The 14,239-nt window shown below is 39.1% G+C and overlaps 1 protein-coding gene across 3 annotated transcripts in view; it reads left to right on the top strand.

The window, feature by feature from the left end:
- rhobtb4 (Rho related BTB domain containing 4) overlaps positions 1 to 14,239 on the top strand; it is a 46,273-nt gene that overhangs the window by 276 nt on the left and 31,758 nt on the right. The window contains exons 1-2 of one of the 3 annotated variants that reach the window (XM_088008948.1): positions 14 to 658; positions 739 to 862. The exons of 1 other annotated variant lie outside the window; for it this stretch is intronic. The gene's annotated coding sequence lies outside the window, so the exon portion shown is untranslated. Of the gene's footprint in view, positions 1 to 13; positions 659 to 738; positions 863 to 14,239 lie in introns of those variants that run through there. One more of the 3 variants, XM_088008949.1, reaches the window with a different exon arrangement.

Raw genomic sequence — 14,239 nt, 5'->3', positions numbered from 1 at the left:
GAGGACACAAACGTAGGGCGCACCGAAACAGAACGCACAACGAGTTTTTGCTTTGATATGCGTGCTCACTTTACACCGAAAGTGTAAATCATGTGATGATCAGGTGCGAGTTGGTAAAATCCTCTCGTCCGCCGTGTGTGTGTGTGTGTGTGTGTCTGCATCGGATCGATGATTTTAGGTTAAGGCTGGACTATATGCTGCAGCCAATGCGGTGAGGAATATTACGGAGTAAAAACTGGCAGACAAAAGAAAGTCGATGCGAGGTCTCCCTCCGCCCCATGCGATCCCTCCTTGTAGGTGTGACAGAAGCAACAAAGGGACGCGGAGCAAACTCGCATCAGGACCACAAGCGGGACAAGTCTGCCCAGACGTAGCACACAATAGCGGCGGGGCGGGGTGTCGGGGGCTTGCAAACAACAGTGCGTCTGCGGGTTTTGCAATATGCAGCAGTATTCGTGTAATTACCCTCCTCCTGGCGTCTCTCGACTACAGAAGTCGGGGATATTTTTCTCCTGCCAGCGCTGGCAGATCTTAACCCGACACGAAGCTGAACCGATAATTTGAAGACTTTTTGCAAGTCCGGGCTAAAGCGAGAGAGAGAGAGAGAGAGAGAGAGAGAGGGGAAAAAAAAAGAGAAACGCCGCAAGTGTTACAATATGTGAGTTTTGATCTTAGATGCTGTCATCTTAGGCGGGACAGCATTGTTCTGAAGGGACCTCGTTTGTTTGTTCGTTGCAGCTTAATAGAGAGAGGCGAGGGACGAGCGCTGCTCGGAGTAAACTGGAGAGATCAGAGAAAAGAGGTGTGAAGTCAGAGCGGACGTCAAGACCTGAGCTGAACACAGAGGCTAATGCGTTAAAAGGTAGGAGACACCATGCAGGACTTGTGATATAATCTTTATGCTCCTAAAAAAAAAAAAAAAAGAATCTGCAGGATAGAGCAGATTACATGTGGACAGACAGCGAGGGGGGGTTGCATAACGGTTCAGTTGGGGCTATTCAACTGCTCTGCACTTTATCGACAAACCTCACCCAGGACCTGCACAATAATCCCACTGCTTTTTAAAGTTCTGCTCCACAATGATTGATTTCCCAGCAAAGCTTAGGCACTTTAAGGTTCTGCTAATGGTCTAACTTAAGAGTTTCTGTTTTGTTTTTATGGAAGTTTGCAAAAAAAAAAAAAAAATAAAATAAAATAAAATAGCATGGGTGTGTCACTTGAAATTAGTCCAAGACAAAACCTGCACACAAGTGACAGCAAACGTTGGAGAACGTGTGAGTGGGACAGTTTCAACGTTTCAAAAAATTTCTATGGAGGACCAACAGTGCCACAATTTAAAGCAGTCGCTACATGTTTATTTTAAGTGTGTGGTCAATTGACTAAAATTACTAACAGATCCATAAATAACACTATGCAATATAGAAACAACTAGATTATCCACTAATATGATGCCTGTTTAAAGGGCATAAATATATTTTTTTTATCACATGAATTTCTTTTTCAGTTGTGATTGAGCTTGTAGTTATATAGGTATGCTAATAATATCCGAAAATATAAAAAAAGTAAACAAAACAAAACAAAAAAAACAATGACCCCCCTCAACCCCCCCCCCTTCAAAAATAACAGGAATAATGTAGCTGAATAACCAGACAAAAGTTGCTAAAGTGGGAAGATATTACATCTGAAACACTATCCCAGGCAGGTCAGTTTCCCAGTTGCTCTACTGTCCATTTGAGCATGAAAGGCTTGGACATCCCTACCCTGGACCCTGGGGTCCGCTAGATTTCCTGATGGGTGCCGATGCACATTCCAGATTTTTGTGTTCAAGCTGGCTGTGCGTGCAGACAGCGAAAATAAGACGTCTGTCTCCAGATGGTAATGAAAACAGCCTGTCCAATCTGGAGCTAAACAAAGACAAAAATGGTTGTTTTTCCACCAACATAATGTGGGGAGATTGGCTTTATCTTTCAGTTCTTTTTCTTTTTCTTCTCCACTGAATACACTGTATGTAAACAATTGCATTATCTCCCCCTATGAAATATATTCATGCTTTGACAACAAGAATAGTCACACGAAAGAAATTGCGAAGAGTCCGTCTAGAATTTGAGCTTGTACGGTGAAGACCTAATAGTGGTTTGTCTTGTATTGAGGAGGAAGTAAAGATAGAATATTGTCTACGAGTTAGTGGTGTGTGTATCATGCTAGTTTGAACCTGCCTGATAAGAAGGCTTTGATGTGGCACGAGTTGGAAGCTGTGAATGAAACTGGCTTAGGTGACACTTTTCGCCCTCCAAAGTTTCAGGCTTGGTTCTTGAATTAAAACATTTATTATTTTTTTTAGCCTGAAAGAGATTTCTGAGAAAATCCATGGAATGATAAAGAATTCAAAGAATGAATGCAAAGTCAACGTCAGCATAGCTCAGTTGTCTTTTTAATGTCACATCTAATGATTTTACTCTGAAACGTATCACGTAATGAGATTTATAAAGTAGCCCTCAAAAGTGTGTTTTATTTTCAATAAAAAAAAAAAAAAAATCCTTTTAGTTTTGCAAAACAACTAGTTTTTCAGCTTAGTTAAACACAAAGTTAAATCCTTCCTCCACCTGCACCACGCATTAGTGAGTTCAGCCTGAAGTCACTCTCTGTGTTCACAGACTGCAGTTTGGATTGCTGCAATTTTTGGCCCAAGCCTGGAAGGAAACTCTGTATCTGTGACAACAGCCAAAACACATATATCCCTGCTGCCTGCATGACATTTCCTGGATTTCTTTTCCTCGCCTCTCTCTGCCTTTATCATTCCTTCCCAGCAAAGCCCCGAAAATGGAGTGGGTGTGGGGATGGTTCGAGAGAGCTGACATCAGTTCCTCTGTTCCTGCCCACTCCTCAGTGTTTTTCTATCAGCTGTGGAATTTAAACCATTCTTTCTTTTGGGTGAGGCCCGTCCCTCTGTCTGCCCCTTGCTCAGAGTAACATTTTGTTTCTGAAGCGCCTCTGTGTATGCATGTGCATGTGGCTGGGTGGGTATGAGTGGGGCTTTCCAGTTGGGGTTGTACACCAAACATTTCTGGCTGCTTGTTAGCCATCTAGTGAGCCAAGTTCACACAGCTGGGAGCCGAATAAGAAGAAGAGTCTTTGTGAGAGCTGATCAATGTCCCACACACATGTGTCTTTTAGTGCTTGCCTCAAATCGATTTTGCAGTTCTGCATTGCCTGTTCTGCATTATAAATACGGATTTGCAGCAGTGGTGAGTTGTAATTATTAAAGTTGCATTCTGAAAAAGAGTCTCTTAGATGCATGCAGAGTTCTGCAGAGGCCAGTGTTCGCTGAAGAGCCTAAAGTATCTAACAGAGACTCATAGTGATCGCTCACAAGCGTCCTCCTTTCTCACCCGAACCACATGATGTTTGTCCTGTTTAGCAAGTCCTGAAAGGAGGAAAGGGAGAGAGGGGGCAAAGAATAACAAGAAAGAGAAAAAGAAGAAGAGGTGATGGCAAAGAGAGTTTGTTTCTCAGTGGCTGCTTCTTTCTTAAACGAGATGTCAGCGAGCAGAAGTTGTGTACGGAAAGAACGGAAAGCTGGTCGAGTTTGTCGAAAGAACTCCGGGGTAGGGTGCTAAGAGAGGAGGAGAGAAACAAATAAAACAGAAACCAAGCTGTGGAGAAGAGAAAGAAGGGAGGGCAACGGAGGGCAGAACCAGAAGAAGAGGGACACCAAGGGGTTTTGGCGAAGGGGAAGTAAGTGTCGAGGTTGCTGTGGTCCCAAAAAGCAGATAGTAGGGGAGAAATTTCCAGATCGGACATGACTGTAAATATATATATATATATATATATATAAAAAAAATAAAAAACATGTTGTTTGCACCCCTCCTCTACCTTCTTATCTGTTTGAATAAAAATAAAATTGGTAACACTTTATTTGAAGGGGGTTGAATAAGACTGTCATGACACTGTCATTAACATGACATAACACCTGTCATGAACATGAATAAGCCTTCATGAATATTTATGACTGTTGTCATAAAGCGTCATTCGGTAAATTATGACACTTTTAATACAAAGTTGACATTATTCAAAATGTCTTTGTTATGACAACTTGACATTAACCAAGAAATCATTATTGTTATAAATTTGTTATAAAAGTATTACTGATTACACTTTAAAAATTAGGTAACTTTATGTTATTAAAGGTCAAATTTAATAACATAAATTTGTTTATTTGTTTAATAACATAATTTTGTTTTGAGAGACTTCTCTTTTTTTAGTAGGTAGGTCTTAAATGATGACACAGAAAATCCCCAAAATATCTTGTAGATCTGTGAGGAGTGGACTTTGATGACAACAGAAATGTTGGTGGTTATCTGGATTTTGTATGTGGGAGACATAGCAGTTCCGTCTTTGATATTTAGAAGTCAGATTTCGAAGCGTGGCCACACTCACATGCCTTAGAGTCAGCCTTTTCATCTCTTTAGTCATCAATGCCTTTAAAAAAACTTTTTAAGGTGGTAAGCAGAGTTAATCTCAAGTCTCAAGTGTGAAGAAAATTAAAGCTTTGATCCAAAATGGCTGACCTACTGTAGGGTTTGGTTGGACTTTGACTCTATTGTTGATTCTAGGAAAATACATGTGATCCATATGTAATTTACATCAGTCAAAGCAGCAAGAGAACTGAATGCCTCTTAAAGGTGGTGCTGTAGATCCATTTTACCATGCCCTGTACATTAATAATATATGTAACTTCCTGTTGTTAGTGAACCAGGCATTTACAGGTGATGTCAGACTGTAAATTTAGTTTTGTTGGAGATTAAATCTGAATCATTTTTGGAAAGTTTGGGGTGACTCTGACGTTCTGTGAATTGTGAAAAATGTGTCTTTTACCTTGAGATTTTCTGCGATGGACTGCCAATTTGTCCAAGGCATACTCCGTCTCTCGCTCAACAGGTACAAGGCCCCGTGGCGACCCTTCAAGGAAAAGCGTGTTTAGATAATGGATGGATGTTGAGATTTCAGAAGTTGACATTAGGCAAGCATCTGCCAAAAACCATTTGATAACTTTAAACCCCACAAATCTCATAAATATAGTGAGGAACATGGAAACATTCAAACTGACAGGAGGTCAAAAAAGTCATGATTGTATAGGTTTTGGTTTTCAGCTCAATTCAAAATGGCTGACCTCCTAGTTGTTGAAGGAGATAGACTCAAGATACTTTTGTGTAAGTTTGGGGTTCACACATGTAAGTGCCAAATCTTGTTGCAAATTCCAATAGGTGAATAAATCTCCTTATTGGTAGACTACTCGACAAGCACTTGAATATATATATATATATATATATATATATATATATATATATATATATATATATATATATATATATATATATATCTCATAAATTTATGAATGGATGAGGTCAGGATCTCACAGCTTGTGGGCGAAGACATAAGGAGTTTATGTGGCGAGAGAAGTGGATAAGGAGGTGTCGCATTATGAGCAAGGACAGGACAGACCAGAACTGCTAGATAAGAAAACTCAGTTCAGTTACGAGTGGTTGTCTCTGTCAAGTGATGGCTGATGAAACTCCTTTGGGCTGGAGCAAGGCCAGGGCCTGAAAGAGGGTCTGTGTCAGGAGGTCCAGGAAGCCTTCGCTGAGAGGGAGGAGTGTTACACAACATCACTGCTGATAGTACATACTATGTTGGATGCCAGAAAGATCAACACTACAATTTGGATGTCTTCATTCCTGATGGTGATTTTAAACTAAATAAGCTAACTAAAACAAAAATGTCACTGATTTCCCTTTTCTTATGAATGTGAGTGTCTTTCGTGCCCTTCTGGTTTGGCATAATTTATATTCTACACTTTAAGCCGGAGGACATTCTGCCTGGCCACATTTTCTGCATTGCATAATTTTAAAATAACACGTTAAGAGACGTCCGAGAGATGAGTGGGTCAGCTAGGATTACTACTGAAGACGAAATCTGAAGATGGCCAGTAAACAAAGTTTCAAAACAGGCATTGACCTAATGTGCACTTTCACTGTACCTAAACACTTTTTCATGGGAAATATGTACCAAATGCTGTGGCTCAGTCTGTGCCTGAGCAAGGGTTGCGCATTATAGTCCAAACGCCAAGGTGGGACAAATTTGTTGCTTGGCAGTACCTACTTTCTATGTTTGTTTGTGTCCATGTGATTTTCTGTAAACATAGCACTGCAACAAATATATCCTCCTATGTGTTTGTTTGTGCAAATCCTATGTGCAATTTGATCCCGGGGTCTCTATTTTTCAGCATCTGCTTCACTCATTATGGCAGAAAGCTGATCCGCTTGGGTGAATTGGCCCCGACGTCAAATGACTGAGGGAATGCCAACTAGGAATTCAAGTGTACGTGTGTTGAGCAATCAGACATTCAATTTCAGGCTATATAAAGTAAAGTAATGTTTTGATAGTGGAAGTTGTACATGCTTGCTTGCAGTAGGGGGATTGATTACAGACAAACAGGTGTGTTGTGTTTCTGCATCCCCTGCAGGAGCCTGGAACTTGACCCACACACCATGTCCTTTACATGTCAGCATGGTCCCAAACACTCCCATATGTCAGGCTTCTGTGTTGTTCACACAGTGGTAATCTCTAGCGTCTCTCAGTTTTAGTGCCTGCAAGCCTTGGCTGGCTGTCTGCTTATTCTCCTGTTTGTTTTCCCATCTTGCCTGCCTGTCTATCCATCTGGCTTTCCTTTAAAATGAAGCTGCAGAACTCATTAACCGAGAGTCAAGAGAGCCCCAATTAGCAGCTACAGCGGCGTAGACAGCGTTAGTGCTCGGAGGGGAATATTAGAGTTAGTAAAAGATCAGAGTTTGGGGATTGTCCATGAAAGATGTGCGAGGGGGGCGGAGGGTGTCTGAGAGGATGACACTCCATGTTAGATGTCATGCACAGACTTGGATTTTGTCCTTCTTTTGGTACTTAATACAGCTTTTTCTGAATAACGTAAAAATGATTTCTGTAGTCACTCTTCCTTCTTTGTGCTTTTATATCATAACATAGACACAGATTAAGATTCAGATTCAGATTAACTTTATTTTGGTAAATAAACAACATAAAAAAGAAAACTCAATAAAAAACAATTTCACAAACTAATAATTCACCAAAAAAAATAAAAAATGAATAAGCTGAAGCAAAGGCTTATACTTGAATTTAAAAGTCATCTAACACACCCAACCACATACACACAGTGGCACAAACAGCAATAAATTTTAACTCCTAAACAATGACAATGACAATGACACAATGAGACGTAAGTGTCTTTACCCAGTTTGTGGGCACTAATCTGTGCTCTTGTATTGGAGGCTTTAAACTAATATCCAGAGAAGGAAACACCCAAGCGTGTCATTCACCAGTGTGAGACTTGTTGTTCTCTGGCTGGCACTCTCATGAAACCACAAGACTTAAATCGTGATTGTGTGTCTATAAAAATCAGCTGGTTAAGGTGTTTCCTTTTGCTGCTATTTTCATTGTTGTGGGCCTGCCCAGTTTTTTTTCTTTTTCTTCTTTACAGTTTTAGAGTGCTGATGCAACCTGACTGACACCCTCTCATCAGCCTCTCTCTCCATTTCTCACACATTCCTGAATGGATGAGTCAGTTATGGAAACCAATGGTAGCAACTCTGAGGACGAGAGCTCTGTCATCATCCTCGTCATTGATTGCCTGGGTCAGGCCTCTGTGGTTTGCTCCCAAATGAGTCTCTGAAACTGACTCACTGCGTACATTCAGAGGGACTGGATATTTTTAGCTTACCTACCTTCAGTTATGAGATTCTTAATGGGGATTTCATCTAAAAAAGTCAAAACCCTCACTCCCCCCCCACAAAAAAAAACTCTGTCCCAGTCCAGAGTCTTCTGTATACAGGTCTTTGTATGGTATTCTCATATATTAAACTTAATCAGTTATCTGTCAGCTCAGATCTACTTCTTTGTCCCTGCTGAAAAAGCTTCCTGCTGCCACCACAATGTGGCCAAAGAATGTTTTATGGGAAGACATCCTCAGGTGATGCGTAATGATTATGGGTTTTCCTCTCATTTTTATTTACACTGATGTTAAACACATCATGACTTTATTTTCCATATTAGTGACTTCTGACGTGATTAAAGACTGCTGAATTTAAATAACTTATTCACCGATAGTTTATTTTCTTTTAAAAGATTTTGAAAACTCTATTGTTTTCCTCCCACTTGACATTCATGCACTATTTTTGTATCGCATAAAACCCTCCAAAAATACGCAGAGATTTGTGATTGTACTGTGACAAAATGCAAACTCTTCTAGGAGTATGAATACTTATCTGAGATGCTGTAACTTCTGTTGACTTTATTTTATCACTAAAGTTGAGTAATTCGAAGAATTTCAGAATATGGAAGATGAAGCATGCATTTTTAAACTGGGAAATTTACTGGTGCCACAGAAATCTGTAGACTTTTTTCCAAATGGAGTAATCTGAAAACAGAGTGCTTTGCTGTCCATTTTATCCCCCTTCTGTGTCTCACTGTAGAATGTGTTACCCACATTTTAGCATAAATATTTCATCAAGCAAGCCATTATGATACTAAATATCAGGTGACACTTAACTTTGAAGCATTAGACACCATCAGATACAAGTTTATGGAGAAATATTGACTTTTTGAGTCATCCTAAGCTCCATTATGTCTGTTTAAGGTTTCCTAGTCAATTGCCATTTACTTTCCCTTACATAGAACGATAAATAATACAGTGGGGTTTATTACGGGACATTAAGGCCTCATTCATCTGTTTTCTGTATCGAGTTAAGTTTGCAAAGGAGGAAGATCCAGACATCCCACTCCCCAGTGAAAATCTCCAGCTCATTCAGGGGACTCCTCACCCCAGAGGGAATATTTAATCTCTCTTGTGAGTTCTGGGTCTTCCTTCAGTGGGATGTGTTTGGAAACCCCCCCCCCAAAGGGAGGTGCTGAGGAGGCATCCTACTCACATGTCTAAACCACCCCAAGTGATCCCTGTTGATGAAATGGAGCAGCTGCTCAACTCTTAGGTGGTGCAACTTCAAATATTTGCCTATAAGGTTGAGTCCAGCCACCTTATGGATGAAGCTCATTTTAGCCACCTCTGTGTGGGTTTTTGTTCTTTCGATCATGTCAAAAAATTAGAATATTTCGAAAATATTCTCATTTCCAAATATAATATTTTATATATTTTTGTCACATTTGAGAAAGTGAAACATATCTCAGAAAAATAGAGTGAAATATTTCAAGCTTTCATCTCCCAAATTCTGTCTGAGATCATTTGAATGTTGCGAAAAAGTTAAGTATTGGAAACTCGTAGTGTCACCCCCTAATCAGCTAATTAACTAAAAACACCTGAGCCTTGAAATTTTCTCTCACTGAGCCAGAATGATACAGCCACGGGGAAGACTGACGGCTTGACAGATGTCCACAAAAACAGCCATCAACACCCTTCACAGGGAGAGAAGCCACAAAGGACATCACTGAAGAAGTTGGTTGTTCAAAGTCTGCATCCGAGCATAATCAGAGAAAGTTGAGTGGAAGGAGTAGCAACATTTTCACCAGCAACAATTATAACTAGAGAGGCAAGAGAGGGTTCTCAAGCAAAATCCACTCAAGAAATTGAGGGATCTTCACAAGGATTGGACCGGCGCTGGAGTCAGCGCATCAAGCGCCACTATGCTCAGAAAAAGCCTGCGCATGGGCTACAAGCGTCTTACTTAGGCTAAGAAGAAAAAGAGTTGCACACGTTTCTCTGTTATCCAAAGTTTTCTTTTCAGATAAATGCAAAGTTTGCATTTGGAAATCAAGTTACCAAAGTCTGGAATAAGAGAAGCACAGAATCCACGTTGCTGAAGTTTCCACTGTCAGTGATGATTTGGGGTGCCATGTTGTTGGCTGGGTTTGGTTCATCGTATTTTCTTTGAAGTCAACAGTGAACATAGCCATCTTGCAGGAGATTTTGGAGAACTTCAACAAAAGTTGATTCATTGTGGTCTATGAATCAACTCAGTCTGCTGGCAGACTAACTTGACCTGAAACCCATAGAGTTGCTCTGGGGTATTGTCAAGAAAAAAAAAAAAAGAGAGAGGCACCACAACCACAACCACAGACTGCTTCCCTCGATGCCACACAGCACTGATGCAGTAATTAATTCATGCAAAATGAGACCCAACCAAATTCTGTGTGGATAGAAATTAACATACTTTTCAGAAACCTGGCACTTCTATTAAGAATATTTTTTTTATTGATATTATGCAATATTGAAGTTTCTGAAACACAGAATTTTGGATTTTTATTATCTGCAAGCCACATTTGGCAAAATTACAAGAAAATTAAGCTTAAAAATGTGTATTTTAAGCCTTAAAGTACACATTTTTGGGCTTAAAATCTCATCTATTTGTGAAAATAAAAGAAGGGTTTCACTTTCTGAAATGACTGACAAAACATACTGAACCTTTTAAATAATATTGTAAATACATTTTTCACAATATTCTATATTATTTTTTTTAGATGTGCCTGGGAGCAGCCCCACTTTTACAGCATATGAGGTCATATGCTGCTCAGTCATTTTTTTAAATAAATAATAAACTATATTTGGTTCCAAAAAAAGAGTCAATTTATAAGCCCTGTGGCAGGTGAATTCATCCCCATTTTAGACATTACAGTCTGATTTTAAACTCCAAAGATTACAAAACAATCGGGAAATTTTGTACCACATTGAAAGTGTTGATAATAATAAACCGATGGTCAGCACTTCCTACCCTTTGCCGTCTTTCAAATATTTCAAACATGTTTCTTTGCACTGCTCATTGGCAAATAAATGACATGTGGCCACAGTGTGAGATGATCATGTCAAGCTGTTTGTATACTATGCCACGGCGCAGCAGAACAGACATAACTGGACACTAGTATAGATTTTTCCATTGCACTATTTTTAGGATATCATGCTCGGTGTATCAGCTGTGTAGATTTGTAGGTAGATCTTAAATTAGAGACACAGGATAATTCCCTTTCAGCTGATCCAAATCGAAGGCATTGCATTTCATTGCATTGGGATGTGTATTATATTTATTTTAGGCCATCTGAAGGATTACTTGCTTCTTTATTATTCACAGAAAAAAATGGGATTACAAAATCCACTCAGGGCCCCTTTGAATAAAAAGTGCATTGCTTTTGAGATAAATGCTTTTCATCTCACAATAGATTTGTTATTTGTTTGCTCCATTGGAATACAATATGAGGAACTCAATTTAGTCAATGGACAAACAGCTTGCAGGCTATTTGAAGTAAACGCACAAAAAAAGGGACCTTCCTGTTATACCTTGTCTCGCCGTAAAATTGTTTATTTGTGTCTCAGTCTCTCTGAGATTTTTGCTGTTTACACTCTTGCACTTCCTCTCCTCTCTATTTCTGTGTGTGTGAGCAACAGCTCAGACGAGAGACGGATATTGAATTTGTACAATAGGGATGTAGAGCTACACAATAGGACAAGTGTCTTTATATATTTCTATATACGTATATGTTTCTCTATATATAGCTATACATATGAATCTGTCTGTCCGTAGTACTAAATGTGTGTATATATATATATATATATATATATATATATATATATATATATATATATATATATATATATATATATATATATATATATAGATAGATAGATAGATAGATAGATAGATAGATAGATAGATAGAGTTATTTCATTTCAAGGTGTAAAGAGCCGTGTGGAAGTTCTGAAATGCTGCAGTTTTTGGGTCTGAAGTAACTCCATACAGGACAATTTCAGCAAGGCTTGAGTTCTGCTTTTCTGTCCCAGACTGCAGTCCAGAGGTGTTTGTCTTGGCTTCACTCTCTGTTTGATCAGGCTGTTTTGAGAGTACTGACTGACCTGTGCGAAGGTTAGATATGTTGCACTCTTCACAACTTTTCCTTCTCCTCAAGGTAATTGCTCCTTTGGTCAGTACTTTCCACAATTCCATATAATTTAATATATATATTTTTTAAAACTTGGATGTACTACAAATATGTCTTGTTTTTTTTCTCTTCTGTGCTGAGAAGATCTCGTCTTTCTTTTTTCCTTTCTGCAAATGAATAGCATTTTCTATCTTTCAACATTTTTCTTTTCGTCAAATGATCACAGATCCTGTGTCAAAGGGTAAACAATGAACTTCCGTTCAGAAAGATTTACAAGCAAAGTGCAGCGGGGTAACTCACCTACAAAATACTTTGTTGTTCATCACCTATTGATCTGCTGTTAATGCACTGGTCAATAATGCACTTATAGTTTATATTGCAATGCATAGCATTAGCTTCAAGTGGAAGCTTTCCATCAGGCACAGAACTAGTTTAGCTCACACTTTCATTAAAGGAATATTTTTCATAAGCGCTACAAGATTCACTTCTTCTGACCTTACTTCACCCTGCTGCTTCTTTGACCCTTCACCTGGATCTGCTCCTGTTTTATTTACTTGCTTCCTGATCTCAGCTCTCCGTCCTTTGACCCAAACACATGGCTCATCCTTTTTTCTGTAACGGCCTAAGACCTTCTGAGCCACTCAGTCATCTAACCCATAAATAGTTCCGTACTGACGTCTTGTGGCATTTAAAATCTTTTTTTTTTCTTTACAATATCCACCCTCCTTGTTTACACCTCATCCAAGCAATTCCTGAGTTTTCCATTTTTATTATAATATTTATAAATATCTATTATAATAAGAAGCCCATTGACTCAAACATCATTCCGCCAACCTTGACTTTAGAGAATCTCTTCAGGCTGCAAAAAAATAATTAGAGAAACAGGTGAAGAGAGTCTTAATAAGATTAAGCCTGACACTTGCCAGCCACAGCTTATGAGGGACCTCTACTGACCTTTGTGTCTCCATCTAGCAGAGATTGTGCATGTGTGTCTGATTGAGAGCTTATTATCTTGAAGGCACGGACTAGAAAGGGAAGTTGAGGTACCTGTTTCTTTTTTCCCCTTCTTACACATCTGATTAAAATCTTAAAACCAGAAAATAAACCACACATTCTCTCTTTGAGCTTGGGGAACCTTAACCAGGAAGCAGGAGCAAGAGACAAAAACTAATAGAGTAATTTTGATTTCATTCCACCTCCTTTCAGACGTTCACCCTGTCATGACCCCTGATTGCAAGGGCAACAACACTTTCTGTCCTTGAACATGGCTGCATTGTTGAGCTCTGCAACTTTGAAAAAGCACCTTTGGTGTCGATGTTGAACGTAGAAATCATTCTGAATTTCTTAATAGATCCTGATGGGGTCAGAGCTAAAAAGTCAAGTTGTGGACCCTCACCAAAAATCACGTTACCAATTGGTGAATCCAGTGGACAGTCCGTGAAGACAGAGGCAGACCCTTGAGCCAAATTAAAGCCCTAACTCTGATGGCATTTGTGAGAGGATAGATTAAAGATATGGGCTTTAATAGCTCTGAAGGTAACATCCCTTCTTGTGCTTCATGCATTCCTGCAAGAACCACATCTTGCTTGCATATTTATAGTTCAAGCTTACTTAGGCATAGTGGTTAATCACTATTAATCACACCTCCATAATGTGATTAATCTGACATTTTTTTAAAAATCAATAGACAGCACTAAAAAATTTTAACCTTTTTCCGACCTTGAGATTTTCATTTAGGGTGTATGCTTTATTTAAGGCTAAGAAAGAGAACAGTGTATATCATGAGTATGTGTTTGAGCATTGCAAGGCACGCCTGGGCAGCATCTTGGATATGATATGATATAACTCTGAGGCAGATTTATTTCAGCCTTATTTTTTTCAAGAAAGACTGAACATTTTTTTTTGATTCAAATCTTTTGCGCCCTAAAATCTTAATATGCATCTTAAGCAATCTGTTGTCTCAGTCAGATAGGCTTAACATAAAAGGCTTACATTTTAAAATAATACACAAACAATTCATCAACTGTTAATCTCAAATTTCTCATTTGAGTCCCACGTACTACCCACGGGGAACGCAGGCTGATTTGATATGTGCCGATGTCGGGTGGGTGGGGCTGTCGATGATGACTGTTTAGACCGCATATGCCCCAAAACTGAGTTATTATTTAAGACTTAGTGCTATAATTGAAGGACAGGGTAAACTGTACAGCACTTCTTGTTCTCTCCAGGCAGTGTTTCTAAGGATCACACTGAGAAACATTTAAGTTGAACATATCAAAGCTAAATTCCA

The sequence above is a fragment of the Poecilia mexicana genome, unplaced genomic scaffold, assembly GCF_051168715.1.
Source record: "Poecilia mexicana isolate PSO_F unplaced genomic scaffold, ASM5116871v1 scaffold_9, whole genome shotgun sequence".
Lineage (NCBI taxonomy): Eukaryota > Metazoa > Chordata > Actinopteri > Cyprinodontiformes > Poeciliidae > Poecilia > Poecilia mexicana.
The sequence above is the reverse complement of the archived record's forward strand: the minus strand, read 5'-3'. Positions and strand labels throughout refer to the sequence as shown.